Below are 16,887 nucleotides of genomic sequence, written 5' to 3'. Positions count from 1 at the left end.
CTTGTGAACACGAAGACGGTGATCGAGGTTCCGTGTTATTTCCAACGGCCAAGCCGAAGCACTAGTTGTTTCCGCCCGGTTTCGAACCGGGGACCTTTCGCGTGTGAGGCGAACGTGATAACCACTACACTACGGAAACTTGAAAAGGGGACATTTTGGTGTTTAATCAGAACGATCCTAAGGGGGGAAGGAGTGATTTGCAGTCGTTCACGAGGAAGAGTGTCTGTGCTGGCAGGGGAAGCCAGACGATCGTGCTCAGCCGACCTGGACACAACACGCCATCTCCTCGTTAGTATAGTGGACAGTATCTCCGCCTGTCACGCGGAAGACCGGGGTTCGATTCCCCGACGGGGAGAAAAATTGCACTTCTTGCAAAACTTGAGGGGAAGCAAGTGTATCACTGCGTGACTCTCGGCTCTCATCACTTCCGGCAACAACATCTCAGCGAGCAGACGCTAGCTGTTTGCTTTTGGCTAAGCTAAGCCAGGCCAGAGGAGCTCTCCTCGAGAAGAGAGACAGAAAAACGAAAACGAGTGTAGTGGACAGTATCTCCGCCCGTCACGTGGAAGACCGGGGTTGCAATTATGCAATTTTTGCAGGGGTAGTTGCTCTGCTTCACTACGTGACTCTCGTCTCTCCTCACTTCCGGCAACAACACCTCAGCGAGCAGACGCGAGCTAAGCTAAGCTTAGCTAAGCTAGATGAGCTCTTTTCGAGAAGAGTGACAGAAAAACGAAACCGAGGGAATGCTGGGATTTTGGCAGGCCCCCGCACACGGTCAGATGTCGTGCCGAAACCCGGGATCGAACCAGGGACCTTTAGATCTTCAGTCTAACGCTCTCCCAACTGAGCTATTTCGGCGACGGAACCGGCACGGATGTGACGTCACGAGGAGCGGCGACAACATCCGGCTACTGAGGTCAAGGTGAGGCAAGCCGCTAGCTGAGCGAAGCTTAGCGGAGCAACAGCAAGCTAATGGCCACGAGCCGGCGTGCAGCGCGAACCCGAGGCTCATAACCAGGACTGCCGCCGGGATTGGCTGCTCGGAGCTCTGTGACGTGAGGTGGGCTTCCTTCTGGGGACTTCAGGCTGTTTCATCTTGAATGTCAATCGCCGCTGTGTCCAGTTGAGTGTCACTATGTATCGTACTGCGACATGTGAGTGAAAGCATGCTGAGAAAAGAGACCAGAAAAGCTCCACTTGACATCGGGGAGGGAAGGGGGAATATTCAGAATAGTGTCAGCAAAAACGATCGTTGTTTTTTTTCCGCCCGGTTTCGAACCGGCGACGTACCGACACACGGTTGTTTGCCGTCTCTGCTACCGGTGAGAGTGTTTCCCCACTAGATGGCGGTGGTGCCCTGTTTGGATCACAACTTGGTTCACCGTTGTCTCCATTCCTTTCCTGGATGTGTCCATGTATTTCACTGTGCTATGGGAATGAATCGATCGATGACAAGTCCTCAGGTGAGTCCACGGTTGCCTTTTCGAAATCACAATATGCTGCCGCTGCTTTGTGTCATACAGGCAACATGCTTGCACCTTAGTCCACTGTCACTCGAATATTTACGTACACATGGACTGCGTTTCATTTTTCCGGCTTATGATCCTTCTTGTGTTTGCCCATGTACATACGTAATTGTGCACTCTTTTCTAAGTGTATATCGCGTGTGTCTATGGAAAGTGTGTTGCGAAAGTTAGTGTCTGTTAAGTTTGGGGAGCGCGCAACATGAAAACAGTCGGTGGCATCCTGAAAGGCTGTTGAATCTAATGCTGTGTACACGGCAATAAACATTTTCAATCTCGATCGATCATCACTGCTGTCTCCAATCTTGGATTTGACTTTGAATGTCATGGTTGCATGTAAAACTGAATGTGTAAGAAAAACTCTCTTTCAAATAGAGGAAAGCGGGGGGACCAACACTCAGCAGAAGTGATAATGGCGCACTTTATTTCCATTTTTTGTTTTCTGGGACAGAAATGAATGCAGTATGTCGAGGAAGCAGTGGGAACAACAGTCAAACAGAAGGTTGGGGTGGGGTGTGGAGGGGGACTGCGACTTCTGTTTTTCAAACAGAAAATAAGCTCACGTAGTTGCTAGCAAGGAGCTGTTTCCGCCCGGTTTCGAACCGGGGACCTTTCGCGTGTTAGGCGAACGTGATGACCACTACACTACGGAAACCTGACGGAGAGGCGGAGGCCGCCTAAATTTTCGGCGGGGACGGGTGATTTGCACCGCACTTCTCTTCTCTCTCATGCAACTCCATGACGGGGCCAGCATCTTTGTGAGTAGACGCGACCGAGAGCGCAACAAGGGTACACACGTTGGCCTTCACGTGTAGGTCGTCGCGGACAAACATCCGGCGAAGGAGACACAAAGCGAATGGTCATAACGACAGTCCGTTCCTATGGAACCTCGTTTGAACAACAGCGTGTCATTGTTATGAAAATGCTGTCAGCGTATCCAGGATTCAATTCTCCTCCTATGTGGGCTCCTTCTTGGACTTTGGGCTGTTTCATCTCGATCGCTGATCACTGTTGTCTCCGCTCCAGGATGTGACTTTGTATTCCACTGGGAATTTTGAAGGAACACATGGATGCATGGTTGCACGTAAAGCTAAATGTGGAAGAAAAACTCCTCTCAGATAGTTGACAGAGGGGGGACCAAGACTCAGCAGAAATAATAACGGCACATGTTGAGCTCCATTTTTGTTCTCTAGCACAGAGACGACCGTAGGATTCTGAGGAAGGAGCACGGAAAAGGCAATCTCAACTTGTGAACACGAAGACGGTGATCGAGGTTCCGTGTTATTTCCAACGGCCAAGCCGAAGCACTAGTTGTTTCCGCCCGGTTTCGAACCGGGGACCTTTCGCGTGTGAGGCGAACGTGATAACCACTACACTACGGAAACTTGAAAAGGGGACATTTTGGTGTTTAATCAGAACGATCCTAAGGGGGGAAGGAGTGATTTGCAGTCGTTCACGAGGAAGAGTGTCTGTGCTGGCAGGGGAAGCCAGACGATCGTGCTCAGCCGACCTGGACACAACACGCCATCTCCTCGTTAGTATAGTGGACAGTATCTCCGCCTGTCACGCGGAAGACCGGGGTTCGATTCCCCGACGGGGAGAAAAATTGCACTTCTTGCAAAACTTGAGGGGAAGCAAGTGTATCACTGCGTGACTCTCGGCTCTCATCACTTCCGGCAACAACATCTCAGCGAGCAGACGCTAGCTGTTTGCTTTTGGCTAAGCTAAGCCAGGCCAGAGGAGCTCTCCTCGAGAAGAGAGACAGAAAAACGAAAACGAGTGTAGTGGACAGTATCTCCGCCCGTCACGTGGAAGACCGGGGTTGCAATTATGCAATTTTTGCAGGGGTAGTTGCTCTGCTTCACTACGTGACTCTCGTCTCTCCTCACTTCCGGCAACAACACCTCAGCGAGCAGACGCGAGCTAAGCTAAGCTTAGCTAAGCTAGATGAGCTCTTTTCGAGAAGAGTGACAGAAAAACGAAACCGAGGGAATGCTGGGATTTTGGCAGGCCCCCGCACACGGTCAGATGTCGTGCCGAAACCCGGGATCGAACCAGGGACCTTTAGATCTTCAGTCTAACGCTCTCCCAACTGAGCTATTTCGGCGACGGAACCGGCACGGATGTGACGTCACGAGGAGCGGCGACAACATCCGGCTACTGAGGTCAAGGTGAGGCAAGCCGCTAGCTGAGCGAAGCTTAGCGGAGCAACAGCAAGCTAATGGCCACGAGCCGGCGTGCAGCGCGAACCCGAGGCTCATAACCAGGACTGCCGCCGGGATTGGCTGCTCGGAGCTCTGTGACGTGAGGTGGGCTTCCTTCTGGGGACTTCAGGCTGTTTCATCTTGAATGTCAATCGCCGCTGTGTCCAGTTGAGTGTCACTATGTATCGTACTGCGACATGTGAGTGAAAGCATGCTGAGAAAAGAGACCAGAAAAGCTCCACTTGACATCGGGGAGGGAAGGGGGAATATTCAGAATAGTGTCAGCAAAAACGATCGTTGTTTTTTTTCCGCCCGGTTTCGAACCGGCGACGTACCGACACACGGTTGTTTGCCGTCTCTGCTACCGGTGAGAGTGTTTCCCCACTAGATGGCGGTGGTGCCCTGTTTGGATCACAACTTGGTTCACCGTTGTCTCCATTCCTTTCCTGGATGTGTCCATGTATTTCACTGTGCTATGGGAATGAATCGATCGATGACAAGTCCTCAGGTGAGTCCACGGTTGCCTTTTCGAAATCACAATATGCTGCCGCTGCTTTGTGTCATACAGGCAACATGCTTGCACCTTAGTCCACTGTCACTCGAATATTTACGTACACATGGACTGCGTTTCATTTTTCCGGCTTATGATCCTTCTTGTGTTTGCCCATGTACATACGTAATTGTGCACTCTTTTCTAAGTGTATATCGCGTGTGTCTATGGAAAGTGTGTTGCGAAAGTTAGTGTCTGTTAAGTTTGGGGAGCGCGCAACATGAAAACAGTCGGTGGCATCCTGAAAGGCTGTTGAATCTAATGCTGTGTACACGGCAATAAACATTTTCAATCTCGATCGATCATCACTGCTGTCTCCAATCTTGGATTTGACTTTGAATGTCATGGTTGCATGTAAAACTGAATGTGTAAGAAAAACTCTCTTTCAAATAGAGGAAAGCGGGGGGACCAACACTCAGCAGAAGTGATAATGGCGCACTTTATTTCCATTTTTTGTTTTCTGGGACAGAAATGAATGCAGTATGTCGAGGAAGCAGTGGGAACAACAGTCAAACAGAAGGTTGGGGTGGGGTGTGGAGGGGGACTGCGACTTCTGTTTTTCAAACAGAAAATAAGATCACGTAGTTGCTAGCAAGGAGCTGTTTCCGCCCGGTTTCGAACCGGGGACCTTTCGCGTGTTAGGCGAACGTGATGACCACTACACTACGGAAACCTGACGGAGAGGCGGAGGCCGCCTAAATTTTCGGCGGGGACGGGTGATTTGCACCGCACTTCTCTTCTCTCTCATGCAACTCCATGACGGGGCCAGCATCTTTGTGAGTAGACGCGACCGAGAGCGCAACAAGGGTACACACGTTGGCCTTCACGTGTAGGTCGTCGCGGACAAACATCCGGCGAAGGAGACACAAAGCGAATGGTCATAACGACAGTCCGTTCCTATGGAACCTCGTTTGAACAACAGCGTGTCATTGTTATGAAAATGCTGTCAGCGTATCCAGGATTCAATTCTCCTCCTATGTGGGCTCCTTCTTGGACTTTGGGCTGTTTCATCTCGATCGCTGATCACTGTTGTCTCCGCTCCAGGATGTGACTTTGTATTCCACTGGGAATTTTGAAGGAACACATGGATGCATGGTTGCACGTAAAGCTAAATGTGGAAGAAAAACTCCTCTCAGATAGTTGACAGAGGGGGGACCAAGACTCAGCAGAAATAATAACGGCACATGTTGAGCTCCATTTTTGTTCTCTAGCACAGAGACGACCGTAGGATTCTGAGGAAGGAGCACGGAAAAGGCAATCTCAACTTGTGAACACGAAGACGGTGATCGAGGTTCCGTGTTATTTCCAACGGCCAAGCCGAAGCACTAGTTGTTTCCGCCCGGTTTCGAACCGGGGACCTTTCGCGTGTGAGGCGAACGTGATAACCACTACACTACGGAAACTTGAAAAGGGGACATTTTGGTGTTTAATCAGAACGATCCTAAGGGGGGAAGGAGTGATTTGCAGTCGTTCACGAGGAAGAGTGTCTGTGCTGGCAGGGGAAGCCAGACGATCGTGCTCAGCCGACCTGGACACAACACGCCATCTCCTCGTTAGTATAGTGGACAGTATCTCCGCCTGTCACGCGGAAGACCGGGGTTCGATTCCCCGACGGGGAGAAAAATTGCACTTCTTGCAAAACTTGAGGGGAAGCAAGTGTATCACTGCGTGACTCTCGGCTCTCATCACTTCCGGCAACAACATCTCAGCGAGCAGACGCTAGCTGTTTGCTTTTGGCTAAGCTAAGCCAGGCCAGAGGAGCTCTCCTCGAGAAGAGAGACAGAAAAACGAAAACGAGTGTAGTGGACAGTATCTCCGCCCGTCACGTGGAAGACCGGGGTTGCAATTATGCAATTTTTGCAGGGGTAGTTGCTCTGCTTCACTACGTGACTCTCGTCTCTCCTCACTTCCGGCAACAACACCTCAGCGAGCAGACGCGAGCTAAGCTAAGCTTAGCTAAGCTAGATGAGCTCTTTTCGAGAAGAGTGACAGAAAAACGAAACCGAGGGAATGCTGGGATTTTGGCAGGCCCCCGCACACGGTCAGATGTCGTGCCGAAACCCGGGATCGAACCAGGGACCTTTAGATCTTCAGTCTAACGCTCTCCCAACTGAGCTATTTCGGCGACGGAACCGGCACGGATGTGACGTCACGAGGAGCGGTGACAACATCCGGCTACTGAGGTCAAGGTGAGGCAAGCCGCTAGCTGAGCGAAGCTTAGCGGAGCAACAGCAAGCTAATGGCCACGAGCCGGCGTGCAGCGCGAACCCGAGGCTCATAACCAGGACTGCCGCCGGGATTGGCTGCTCGGAGCTCTGTGACGTGAGGTGGGCTTCCTTCTGGGGACTTCAGGCTGTTTCATCTTGAATGTCAATCGCCGCTGTGTCCAGTTGAGTGTCACTATGTATCGTACTGCGACATGTGAGTGAAAGCATGCTGAGAAAAGAGACCAGAAAAGCTCCACTTGACATCGGGGAGGGAAGGGGGAATATTCAGAATAGTGTCAGCAAAAACGATCGTTGTTTTTTTTCCGCCCGGTTTCGAACCGGCGACGTACCGACACACGGTTGTTTGCCGTCTCTGCTACCGGTGAGAGTGTTTCCCCACTAGATGGCGGTGGTGCCCTGTTTGGATCACAACTTGGTTCACCGTTGTCTCCATTCCTTTCCTGGATGTGTCCATGTATTTCACTGTGCTATGGGAATGAATCGATCGATGACAAGTCCTCAGGTGAGTCCACGGTTGCCTTTTCGAAATCACAATATGCTGCCGCTGCTTTGTGTCATACAGGCAACATGCTTGCACCTTAGTCCACTGTCACTCGAATATTTACGTACACATGGACTGCGTTTCATTTTTCCGGCTTATGATCCTTCTTGTGTTTGCCCATGTACATACGTAATTGTGCACTCTTTTCTAAGTGTATATCGCGTGTGTCTATGGAAAGTGTGTTGCGAAAGTTAGTGTCTGTTAAGTTTGGGGAGCGCGCAACATGAAAACAGTCGGTGGCATCCTGAAAGGCTGTTGAATCTAATGCTGTGTACACGGCAATAAACATTTTCAATCTCGATCGATCATCACTGCTGTCTCCAATCTTGGATTTGACTTTGAATGTCATGGTTGCATGTAAAACTGAATGTGTAAGAAAAACTCTCTTTCAAATAGAGGAAAGCGGGGGGACCAACACTCAGCAGAAGTGATAATGGCGCACTTTATTTCCATTTTTTGTTTTCTGGGACAGAAATGAATGCAGTATGTCGAGGAAGCAGTGGGAACAACAGTCAAACAGAAGGTTGGGGTGGGGTGTGGAGGGGGACTGCGACTTCTGTTTTTCAAACAGAAAATAAGCTCACGTAGTTGCTAGCAAGGAGCTGTTTCCGCCCGGTTTCGAACCGGGGACCTTTCGCGTGTTAGGCGAACGTGATGACCACTACACTACGGAAACCTGACGGAGAGGCGGAGGCCGCCTAAATTTTCGGCGGGGACGGGTGATTTGCACCGCACTTCTCTTCTCTCTCATGCAACTCCATGACGGGGCCAGCATCTTTGTGAGTAGACGCGACCGAGAGCGCAACAAGGGTACACACGTTGGCCTTCACGTGTAGGTCGTCGCGGACAAACATCCGGCGAAGGAGACACAAAGCGAATGGTCATAACGACAGTCCGTTCCTATGGAACCTCGTTTGAACAACAGCGTGTCATTGTTATGAAAATGCTGTCAGCGTATCCAGGATTCAATTCTCCTCCTATGTGGGCTCCTTCTTGGACTTTGGGCTGTTTCATCTCGATCGCTGATCACTGTTGTCTCCGCTCCAGGATGTGACTTTGTATTCCACTGGGAATTTTGAAGGAACACATGGATGCATGGTTGCACGTAAAGCTAAATGTGGAAGAAAAACTCCTCTCAGATAGTTGACAGAGGGGGGACCAAGACTCAGCAGAAATAATAACGGCACATGTTGAGCTCCATTTTTGTTCTCTAGCACAGAGACGACCGTAGGATTCTGAGGAAGGAGCACGGAAAAGGCAATCTCAACTTGTGAACACGAAGACGGTGATCGAGGTTCCGTGTTATTTCCAACGGCCAAGCCGAAGCACTAGTTGTTTCCGCCCGGTTTCGAACCGGGGACCTTTCGCGTGTGAGGCGAACGTGATAACCACTACACTACGGAAACTTGAAAAGGGGACATTTTGGTGTTTAATCAGAACGATCCTAAGGGGGGAAGGAGTGATTTGCAGTCGTTCACGAGGAAGAGTGTCTGTGCTGGCAGGGGAAGCCAGACGATCGTGCTCAGCCGACCTGGACACAACACGCCATCTCCTCGTTAGTATAGTGGACAGTATCTCCGCCTGTCACGCGGAAGACCGGGGTTCGATTCCCCGACGGGGAGAAAAATTGCACTTCTTGCAAAACTTGAGGGGAAGCAAGTGTATCACTGCGTGACTCTCGGCTCTCATCACTTCCGGCAACAACATCTCAGCGAGCAGACGCTAGCTGTTTGCTTTTGGCTAAGCTAAGCCAGGCCAGAGGAGCTCTCCTCGAGAAGAGAGACAGAAAAACGAAAACGAGTGTAGTGGACAGTATCTCCGCCCGTCACGTGGAAGACCGGGGTTGCAATTATGCAATTTTTGCAGGGGTAGTTGCTCTGCTTCACTACGTGACTCTCGTCTCTCCTCACTTCCGGCAACAACATCTCAGCGAGCAGACGCGAGCTAAGCTAAGCTTAGCTAAGCTAGATGAGCTCTTTTCGAGAAGAGTGACAGAAAAACGAAACCGAGGGAATGCTGGGATTTTGGCAGGCCCCCGCACACGGTCAGATGTCGTGCCGAAACCCGGGATCGAACCAGGGACCTTTAGATCTTCAGTCTAACGCTCTCCCAACTGAGCTATTTCGGCGACGGAACCGGCACGGATGTGACGTCACGAGGAGCGGCGACAACATCCGGCTACTGAGGTCAAGGTGAGGCAAGCCGCTAGCTGAGCGAAGCTTAGCGGAGCAACAGCAAGCTAATGGCCACGAGCCGGCGTGCAGCGCGAACCCGAGGCTCATAACCAGGACTGCCGCCGGGATTGGCTGCTCGGAGCTCTGTGACGTGAGGTGGGCTTCCTTCTGGGGACTTCAGGCTGTTTCATCTTGAATGTCAATCGCCGCTGTGTCCAGTTGAGTGTCACTATGTATCGTACTGCGACATGTGAGTGAAAGCATGCTGAGAAAAGAGACCAGAAAAGCTCCACTTGACATCGGGGAGGGAAGGGGGAATATTCAGAATAGTGTCAGCAAAAACGATCGTTGTTTTTTTTCCGCCCGGTTTCGAACCGGCGACGTACCGACACACGGTTGTTTGCCGTCTCTGCTACCGGTGAGAGTGTTTCCCCACTAGATGGCGGTGGTGCCCTGTTTGGATCACAACTTGGTTCACCGTTGTCTCCATTCCTTTCCTGGATGTGTCCATGTATTTCACTGTGCTATGGGAATGAATCGATCGATGACAAGTCCTCAGGTGAGTCCACGGTTGCCTTTTCGAAATCACAATATGCTGCCGCTGCTTTGTGTCATACAGGCAACATGCTTGCACCTGAGTCCACTGTCACTCGAATATTTACGTACACATGGACTGCGTTTCATTTTTCCGGCTTATGATCCTTCTTGTGTTTGCCCATGTACATACGTAATTGTGCACTCTTTTCTAAGTGTATATCGCGTGTGTCTATGGAAAGTGTGTTGCGAAAGTTAGTGTCTGTTAAGTTTGGGGAGCGCGCAACATGAAAACAGTCGGTGGCATCCTGAAAGGCTGTTGAATCTAATGCTGTGTACACGGCAATAAACATTTTCAATCTCGATCGATCATCACTGCTGTCTCCAATCTTGGATTTGACTTTGAATGTCATGGTTGCATGTAAAACTGAATGTGTAAGAAAAACTCTCTTTCAAATAGAGGAAAGCGGGGGGACCAACACTCAGCAGAAGTGATAATGGCGCACTTTATTTCCATTTTTTGTTTTCTGGGACAGAAATGAATGCAGTATGTCGAGGAAGCAGTGGGAACAACAGTCAAACAGAAGGTTGGGGTGGGGTGTGGAGGGGGACTGCGACTTCTGTTTTTCAAACAGAAAATAAGCTCACGTAGTTGCTAGCAAGGAGCTGTTTCCGCCCGGTTTCGAACCGGGGACCTTTCGCGTGTTAGGCGAACGTGATGACCACTACACTACGGAAACCTGACGGAGAGGCGGAGGCCGCCTAAATTTTCGGCGGGGACGGGTGATTTGCACCGCACTTCTCTTCTCTCTCATGCAACTCCATGACGGGGCCAGCATCTTTGTGAGTAGACGCGACCGAGAGCGCAACAAGGGTACACACGTTGGCCTTCACGTGTAGGTCGTCGCGGACAAACATCCGGCGAAGGAGACACAAAGCGAATGGTCATAACGACAGTCCGTTCCTATGGAACCTCGTTTGAACAACAGCGTGTCATTGTTATGAAAATGCTGTCAGCGTATCCAGGATTCAATTCTCCTCCTATGTGGGCTCCTTCTTGGACTTTGGGCTGTTTCATCTCGATCGCTGATCACTGTTGTCTCCGCTCCAGGATGTGACTTTGTATTCCACTGGGAATTTTGAAGGAACACATGGATGCATGGTTGCACGTAAAGCTAAATGTGGAAGAAAAACTCCTCTCAGATAGTTGACAGAGGGGGGACCAAGACTCAGCAGAAATAATAACGGCACATGTTGAGCTCCATTTTTGTTCTCTAGCACAGAGACGACCGTAGGATTCTGAGGAAGGAGCACGGAAAAGGCAATCTCAACTTGTGAACACGAAGACGGTGATCGAGGTTCCGTGTTATTTCCAACGGCCAAGCCGAAGCACTAGTTGTTTCCGCCCGGTTTCGAACCGGGGACCTTTCGCGTGTGAGGCGAACGTGATAACCACTACACTACGGAAACTTGAAAAGGGGACATTTTGGTGTTTAATCAGAACGATCCTAAGGGGGGAAGGAGTGATTTGCAGTCGTTCACGAGGAAGAGTGTCTGTGCTGGCAGGGGAAGCCAGACGATCGTGCTCAGCCGACCTGGACACAACACGCCATCTCCTCGTTAGTATAGTGGACAGTATCTCCGCCTGTCACGCGGAAGACCGGGGTTCGATTCCCCGACGGGGAGAAAAATTGCACTTCTTGCAAAACTTGAGGGGAAGCAAGTGTATCACTGCGTGACTCTCGGCTCTCATCACTTCCGGCAACAACATCTCAGCGAGCAGACGCTAGCTGTTTGCTTTTGGCTAAGCTAAGCCAGGCCAGAGGAGCTCTCCTCGAGAAGAGAGACAGAAAAACGAAAACGAGTGTAGTGGACAGTATCTCCGCCCGTCACGTGGAAGACCGGGGTTGCAATTATGCAATTTTTGCAGGGGTAGTTGCTCTGCTTCACTACGTGACTCTCGTCTCTCCTCACTTCCGGCAACAACATCTCAGCGAGCAGACGCGAGCTAAGCTAAGCTTAGCTAAGCTAGATGAGCTCTTTTCGAGAAGAGTGACAGAAAAACGAAACCGAGGGAATGCTGGGATTTTGGCAGGCCCCCGCACACGGTCAGATGTCGTGCCGAAACCCGGGATCGAACCAGGGACCTTTAGATCTTCAGTCTAACGCTCTCCCAACTGAGCTATTTCGGCGACGGAACCGGCACGGATGTGACGTCACGAGGAGCGGCGACAACATCCGGCTACTGAGGTCAAGGTGAGGCAAGCCGCTAGCTGAGCGAAGCTTAGCGGAGCAACAGCAAGCTAATGGCCACGAGCCGGCGTGCAGCGCGAACCCGAGGCTCATAACCAGGACTGCCGCCGGGATTGGCTGCTCGGAGCTCTGTGACGTGAGGTGGGCTTCCTTCTGGGGACTTCAGGCTGTTTCATCTTGAATGTCAATCGCCGCTGTGTCCAGTTGAGTGTCACTATGTATCGTACTGCGACATGTGAGTGAAAGCATGCTGAGAAAAGAGACCAGAAAAGCTCCACTTGACATCGGGGAGGGAAGGGGGAATATTCAGAATAGTGTCAGCAAAAACGATCGTTGTTTTTTTTCCGCCCGGTTTCGAACCGGCGACGTACCGACACACGGTTGTTTGCCGTCTCTGCTACCGGTGAGAGTGTTTCCCCACTAGATGGCGGTGGTGCCCTGTTTGGATCACAACTTGGTTCACCGTTGTCTCCATTCCTTTCCTGGATGTGTCCATGTATTTCACTGTGCTATGGGAATGAATCGATCGATGACAAGTCCTCAGGTGAGTCCACGGTTGCCTTTTCGAAATCACAATATGCTGCCGCTGCTTTGTGTCATACAGGCAACATGCTTGCACCTGAGTCCACTGTCACTCGAATATTTACGTACACATGGACTGCGTTTCATTTTTCCGGCTTATGATCCTTCTTGTGTTTGCCCATGTACATACGTAATTGTGCACTCTTTTCTAAGTGTATATCGCGTGTGTCTATGGAAAGTGTGTTGCGAAAGTTAGTGTCTGTTAAGTTTGGGGAGCGCGCAACATGAAAACAGTCGGTGGCATCCTGAAAGGCTGTTGAATCTAATGCTGTGTACACGGCAATAAACATTTTCAATCTCGATCGATCATCACTGCTGTCTCCAATCTTGGATTTGACTTTGAATGTCATGGTTGCATGTAAAACTGAATGTGTAAGAAAAACTCTCTTTCAAATAGAGGAAAGCGGGGGGACCAACACTCAGCAGAAGTGATAATGGCGCACTTTATTTCCATTTTTTGTTTTCTGGGACAGAAATGAATGCAGTATGTCGAGGAAGCAGTGGGAACAACAGTCAAACAGAAGGTTGGGGTGGGGTGTGGAGGGGGACTGCGACTTCTGTTTTTCAAACAGAAAATAAGCTCACGTAGTTGCTAGCAAGGAGCTGTTTCCGCCCGGTTTCGAACCGGGGACCTTTCGCGTGTTAGGCGAACGTGATGACCACTACACTACGGAAACCTGACGGAGAGGCGGAGGCCGCCTAAATTTTCGGCGGGGACGGGTGATTTGCACCGCACTTCTCTTCTCTCTCATGCAACTCCATGACGGGGCCAGCATCTTTGTGAGTAGACGCGACCGAGAGCGCAACAAGGGTACACACGTTGGCCTTCACGTGTAGGTCGTCGCGGACAAACATCCGGCGAAGGAGACACAAAGCGAATGGTCATAACGACAGTCCGTTCCTATGGAACCTCGTTTGAACAACAGCGTGTCATTGTTATGAAAATGCTGTCAGCGTATCCAGGATTCAATTCTCCTCCTATGTGGGCTCCTTCTTGGACTTTGGGCTGTTTCATCTCGATCGCTGATCACTGTTGTCTCCGCTCCAGGATGTGACTTTGTATTCCACTGGGAATTTTGAAGGAACACATGGATGCATGGTTGCACGTAAAGCTAAATGTGGAAGAAAAACTCCTCTCAGATAGTTGACAGAGGGGGGACCAAGACTCAGCAGAAATAATAACGGCACATGTTGAGCTCCATTTTTGTTCTCTAGCACAGAGACGACCGTAGGATTCTGAGGAAGGAGCACGGAAAAGGCAATCTCAACTTGTGAACACGAAGACGGTGATCGAGGTTCCGTGTTATTTCCAACGGCCAAGCCGAAGCACTAGTTGTTTCCGCCCGGTTTCGAACCGGGGACCTTTCGCGTGTGAGGCGAACGTGATAACCACTACACTACGGAAACTTGAAAAGGGGACATTTTGGTGTTTAATCAGAACGATCCTAAGGGGGGAAGGAGTGATTTGCAGTCGTTCACGAGGAAGAGTGTCTGTGCTGGCAGGGGAAGCCAGACGATCGTGCTGAGCCGACCTGGACACAACACGCCATCTCCTCGTTAGTATAGTGGACAGTATCTCCGCCTGTCACGCGGAAGACCGGGGTTCGATTCCCCGACGGGGAGAAAAATTGCACTTCTTGCAAAACTTGAGGGGAAGCAAGTGTATCACTGCGTGACTCTCGGCTCTCATCACTTCCGGCAACAACATCTCAGCGAGCAGACGCTAGCTGTTTGCTTTTGGCTAAGCTAAGCCAGGCCAGAGGAGCTCTCCTCGAGAAGAGAGACAGAAAAACGAAAACGAGTGTAGTGGACAGTATCTCCGCCCGTCACGTGGAAGACCGGGGTTGCAATTATGCAATTTTTGCAGGGGTAGTTGCTCTGCTTCACTACGTGACTCTCGTCTCTCCTCACTTCCGGCAACAACATCTCAGCGAGCAGACGCGAGCTAAGCTAAGCTTAGCTAAGCTAGATGAGCTCTTTTCGAGAAGAGTGACAGAAAAACGAAACCGAGGGAATGCTGGGATTTTGGCAGGCCCCCGCACACGGTCAGATGTCGTGCCGAAACCCGGGATCGAACCAGGGACCTTTAGATCTTCAGTCTAACGCTCTCCCAACTGAGCTATTTCGGCGACGGAACCGGCACGGATGTGACGTCACGAGGAGCGGCGACAACATCCGGCTACTGAGGTCAAGGTGAGGCAAGCCGCTAGCTGAGCGAAGCTTAGCGGAGCAACAGCAAGCTAATGGCCACGAGCCGGCGTGCAGCGCGAACCCGAGGCTCATAACCAGGACTGCCGCCGGGATTGGCTGCTCGGAGCTCTGTGACGTGAGGTGGGCTTCCTTCTGGGGACTTCAGGCTGTTTCATCTTGAATGTCAATCGCCGCTGTGTCCAGTTGAGTGTCACTATGTATCGTACTGCGACATGTGAGTGAAAGCATGCTGAGAAAAGAGACCAGAAAAGCTCCACTTGACATCGGGGAGGGAAGGGGGAATATTCAGAATAGTGTCAGCAAAAACGATCGTTGTTTTTTTTCCGCCCGGTTTCGAACCGGCGACGTACCGACACACGGTTGTTTGCCGTCTCTGCTACCGGTGAGAGTGTTTCCCCACTAGATGGCGGTGGTGCCCTGTTTGGATCACAACTTGGTTCACCGTTGTCTCCATTCCTTTCCTGGATGTGTCCATGTATTTCACTGTGCTATGGGAATGAATCGATCGATGACAAGTCCTCAGGTGAGTCCACGGTTGCCTTTTCGAAATCACAATATGCTGCCGCTGCTTTGTGTCATACAGGCAACATGCTTGCACCTGAGTCCACTGTCACTCGAATATTTACGTACACATGGACTGCGTTTCATTTTTCCGGCTTATGATCCTTCTTGTGTTTGCCCATGTACATACGTAATTGTGCACTCTTTTCTAAGTGTATATCGCGTGTGTCTATGGAAAGTGTGTTGCGAAAGTTAGTGTCTGTTAAGTTTGGGGAGCGCGCAACATGAAAACAGTCGGTGGCATCCTGAAAGGCTGTTGAATCTAATGCTGTGTACACGGCAATAAACATTTTCAATCTCGATCGATCATCACTGCTGTCTCCAATCTTGGATTTGACTTTGAATGTCATGGTTGCATGTAAAACTGAATGTGTAAGAAAAACTCTCTTTCAAATAGAGGAAAGCGGGGGGACCAACACTCAGCAGAAGTGATAATGGCGCACTTTATTTCCATTTTTTGTTTTCTGGGACAGAAATGAATGCAGTATGTCGAGGAAGCAGTGGGAACAACAGTCAAACAGAAGGTTGGGGTGGGGTGTGGAGGGGGACTGCGACTTCTGTTTTTCAAACAGAAAATAAGCTCACGTAGTTGCTAGCAAGGAGCTGTTTCCGCCCGGTTTCGAACCGGGGACCTTTCGCGTGTTAGGCGAACGTGATGACCACTACACTACGGAAACCTGACGGAGAGGCGGAGGCCGCCTAAATTTTCGGCGGGGACGGGTGATTTGCACCGCACTTCTCTTCTCTCTCATGCAACTCCATGACGGGGCCAGCATCTTTGTGAGTAGACGCGACCGAGAGCGCAACAAGGGTACACACGTTGGCCTTCACGTGTAGGTCGTCGCGGACAAACATCCGGCGAAGGAGACACAAAGCGAATGGTCATAACGACAGTCCGTTCCTATGGAACCTCGTTTGAACAACAGCGTGTCATTGTTATGAAAATGCTGTCAGCGTATCCAGGATTCAATTCTCCTCCTATGTGGGCTCCTTCTTGGACTTTGGGCTGTTTCATCTCGATCGCTGATCACTGTTGTCTCCGCTCCAGGATGTGACTTTGTATTCCACTGGGAATTTTGAAGGAACACATGGATGCATGGTTGCACGTAAAGCTAAATGTGGAAGAAAAACTCCTCTCAGATAGTTGACAGAGGGGGGACCAAGACTCAGCAGAAATAATAACGGCACATGTTGAGCTCCATTTTTGTTCTCTAGCACAGAGACGACCGTAGGATTCTGAGGAAGGAGCACGGAAAAGGCAATCTCAACTTGTGAACACGAAGACGGTGATCGAGGTTCCGTGTTATTTCCAACGGCCAAGCCGAAGCACTAGTTGTTTCCGCCCGGTTTCGAACCGGGGACCTTTCGCGTGTGAGGCGAACGTGATAACCACTACACTACGGAAACTTGAAAAGGGGACATTTTGGTGTTTAATCAGAACGATCCTAAGGGGGGAAGGAGTGATTTGCAGTCGTTCACGAGGAAGAGTGTCTGTGCTGGCAGGGGAAGCCAGACGATCGTGC

General features: G+C 50.6%; 25 non-coding genes across 25 annotated transcripts; 6 read left to right on the top strand and 19 right to left on the bottom strand.

Moving 5' to 3' along the window:
- Positions 1–66: 66 nt before the first annotated feature.
- Positions 67–139, bottom strand: trnav-cac (transfer RNA valine (anticodon CAC)). Its single transcript has one exon. It is a non-coding gene; the product is annotated as a tRNA-Val (tRNA).
- Positions 140–283: 144 nt separating this feature from the next.
- trnad-guc (transfer RNA aspartic acid (anticodon GUC)) lies at positions 284–355 on the top strand. The gene has a single exon. It is a non-coding gene; the product is annotated as a tRNA-Asp (tRNA).
- Positions 356–788: 433 nt separating this feature from the next.
- trnaf-gaa (transfer RNA phenylalanine (anticodon GAA)) lies at positions 789–861 on the bottom strand. Its single transcript has one exon. It is a non-coding gene; the product is annotated as a tRNA-Phe (tRNA).
- Positions 862–2,108: 1,247 nt separating this feature from the next.
- Positions 2,109–2,181, bottom strand: trnav-aac (transfer RNA valine (anticodon AAC)). Its single transcript has one exon. It is a non-coding gene; the product is annotated as a tRNA-Val (tRNA).
- A 657-nt stretch (positions 2,182–2,838) lies between these two features.
- trnav-cac (transfer RNA valine (anticodon CAC)) lies at positions 2,839–2,911 on the bottom strand. Its single transcript has one exon. It is a non-coding gene; the product is annotated as a tRNA-Val (tRNA).
- Positions 2,912–3,055: 144 nt separating this feature from the next.
- Positions 3,056–3,127, top strand: trnad-guc (transfer RNA aspartic acid (anticodon GUC)). Its single transcript has one exon. It is a non-coding gene; the product is annotated as a tRNA-Asp (tRNA).
- Positions 3,128–3,560: 433 nt separating this feature from the next.
- On the bottom strand, positions 3,561–3,633 carry trnaf-gaa (transfer RNA phenylalanine (anticodon GAA)). The gene has a single exon. It is a non-coding gene; the product is annotated as a tRNA-Phe (tRNA).
- Positions 3,634–4,880: 1,247 nt separating this feature from the next.
- On the bottom strand, positions 4,881–4,953 carry trnav-aac (transfer RNA valine (anticodon AAC)). Its single transcript has one exon. It is a non-coding gene; the product is annotated as a tRNA-Val (tRNA).
- A 657-nt stretch (positions 4,954–5,610) lies between these two features.
- Positions 5,611–5,683, bottom strand: trnav-cac (transfer RNA valine (anticodon CAC)). Its single transcript has one exon. It is a non-coding gene; the product is annotated as a tRNA-Val (tRNA).
- Positions 5,684–5,827: 144 nt separating this feature from the next.
- trnad-guc (transfer RNA aspartic acid (anticodon GUC)) lies at positions 5,828–5,899 on the top strand. Its single transcript has one exon. It is a non-coding gene; the product is annotated as a tRNA-Asp (tRNA).
- Positions 5,900–6,332: 433 nt separating this feature from the next.
- trnaf-gaa (transfer RNA phenylalanine (anticodon GAA)) lies at positions 6,333–6,405 on the bottom strand. The gene has a single exon. It is a non-coding gene; the product is annotated as a tRNA-Phe (tRNA).
- Positions 6,406–7,652: 1,247 nt separating this feature from the next.
- trnav-aac (transfer RNA valine (anticodon AAC)) lies at positions 7,653–7,725 on the bottom strand. Its single transcript has one exon. It is a non-coding gene; the product is annotated as a tRNA-Val (tRNA).
- Positions 7,726–8,382: 657 nt separating this feature from the next.
- trnav-cac (transfer RNA valine (anticodon CAC)) lies at positions 8,383–8,455 on the bottom strand. Its single transcript has one exon. It is a non-coding gene; the product is annotated as a tRNA-Val (tRNA).
- A 144-nt stretch (positions 8,456–8,599) lies between these two features.
- trnad-guc (transfer RNA aspartic acid (anticodon GUC)) lies at positions 8,600–8,671 on the top strand. Its single transcript has one exon. It is a non-coding gene; the product is annotated as a tRNA-Asp (tRNA).
- A 433-nt stretch (positions 8,672–9,104) lies between these two features.
- trnaf-gaa (transfer RNA phenylalanine (anticodon GAA)) lies at positions 9,105–9,177 on the bottom strand. Its single transcript has one exon. It is a non-coding gene; the product is annotated as a tRNA-Phe (tRNA).
- Positions 9,178–10,424: 1,247 nt separating this feature from the next.
- Positions 10,425–10,497, bottom strand: trnav-aac (transfer RNA valine (anticodon AAC)). The gene has a single exon. It is a non-coding gene; the product is annotated as a tRNA-Val (tRNA).
- A 657-nt stretch (positions 10,498–11,154) lies between these two features.
- Positions 11,155–11,227, bottom strand: trnav-cac (transfer RNA valine (anticodon CAC)). Its single transcript has one exon. It is a non-coding gene; the product is annotated as a tRNA-Val (tRNA).
- Positions 11,228–11,371: 144 nt separating this feature from the next.
- Positions 11,372–11,443, top strand: trnad-guc (transfer RNA aspartic acid (anticodon GUC)). The gene has a single exon. It is a non-coding gene; the product is annotated as a tRNA-Asp (tRNA).
- Positions 11,444–11,876: 433 nt separating this feature from the next.
- On the bottom strand, positions 11,877–11,949 carry trnaf-gaa (transfer RNA phenylalanine (anticodon GAA)). The gene has a single exon. It is a non-coding gene; the product is annotated as a tRNA-Phe (tRNA).
- A 1,247-nt stretch (positions 11,950–13,196) lies between these two features.
- On the bottom strand, positions 13,197–13,269 carry trnav-aac (transfer RNA valine (anticodon AAC)). The gene has a single exon. It is a non-coding gene; the product is annotated as a tRNA-Val (tRNA).
- Positions 13,270–13,926: 657 nt separating this feature from the next.
- Positions 13,927–13,999, bottom strand: trnav-cac (transfer RNA valine (anticodon CAC)). The gene has a single exon. It is a non-coding gene; the product is annotated as a tRNA-Val (tRNA).
- A 144-nt stretch (positions 14,000–14,143) lies between these two features.
- trnad-guc (transfer RNA aspartic acid (anticodon GUC)) lies at positions 14,144–14,215 on the top strand. The gene has a single exon. It is a non-coding gene; the product is annotated as a tRNA-Asp (tRNA).
- Positions 14,216–14,648: 433 nt separating this feature from the next.
- trnaf-gaa (transfer RNA phenylalanine (anticodon GAA)) lies at positions 14,649–14,721 on the bottom strand. The gene has a single exon. It is a non-coding gene; the product is annotated as a tRNA-Phe (tRNA).
- A 1,247-nt stretch (positions 14,722–15,968) lies between these two features.
- trnav-aac (transfer RNA valine (anticodon AAC)) lies at positions 15,969–16,041 on the bottom strand. Its single transcript has one exon. It is a non-coding gene; the product is annotated as a tRNA-Val (tRNA).
- A 657-nt stretch (positions 16,042–16,698) lies between these two features.
- On the bottom strand, positions 16,699–16,771 carry trnav-cac (transfer RNA valine (anticodon CAC)). Its single transcript has one exon. It is a non-coding gene; the product is annotated as a tRNA-Val (tRNA).
- Between the last annotated feature and the right edge of the window lie 116 nt (positions 16,772–16,887).

The sequence above is a fragment of the Fistularia commersonii genome, chromosome 12 (assembly GCF_037954325.1).
Source record: "Fistularia commersonii isolate RoL2024-O1a breed Wild chromosome 12, RoL_Fcom_v1.0, whole genome shotgun sequence".
NCBI classification, from domain to species: Eukaryota; Metazoa; Chordata; class Actinopteri; order Syngnathiformes; family Fistulariidae; genus Fistularia; species Fistularia commersonii.
Note: the sequence above shows the minus strand (reverse complement) of the source record. Positions and strands in the feature narration are given on the sequence as shown.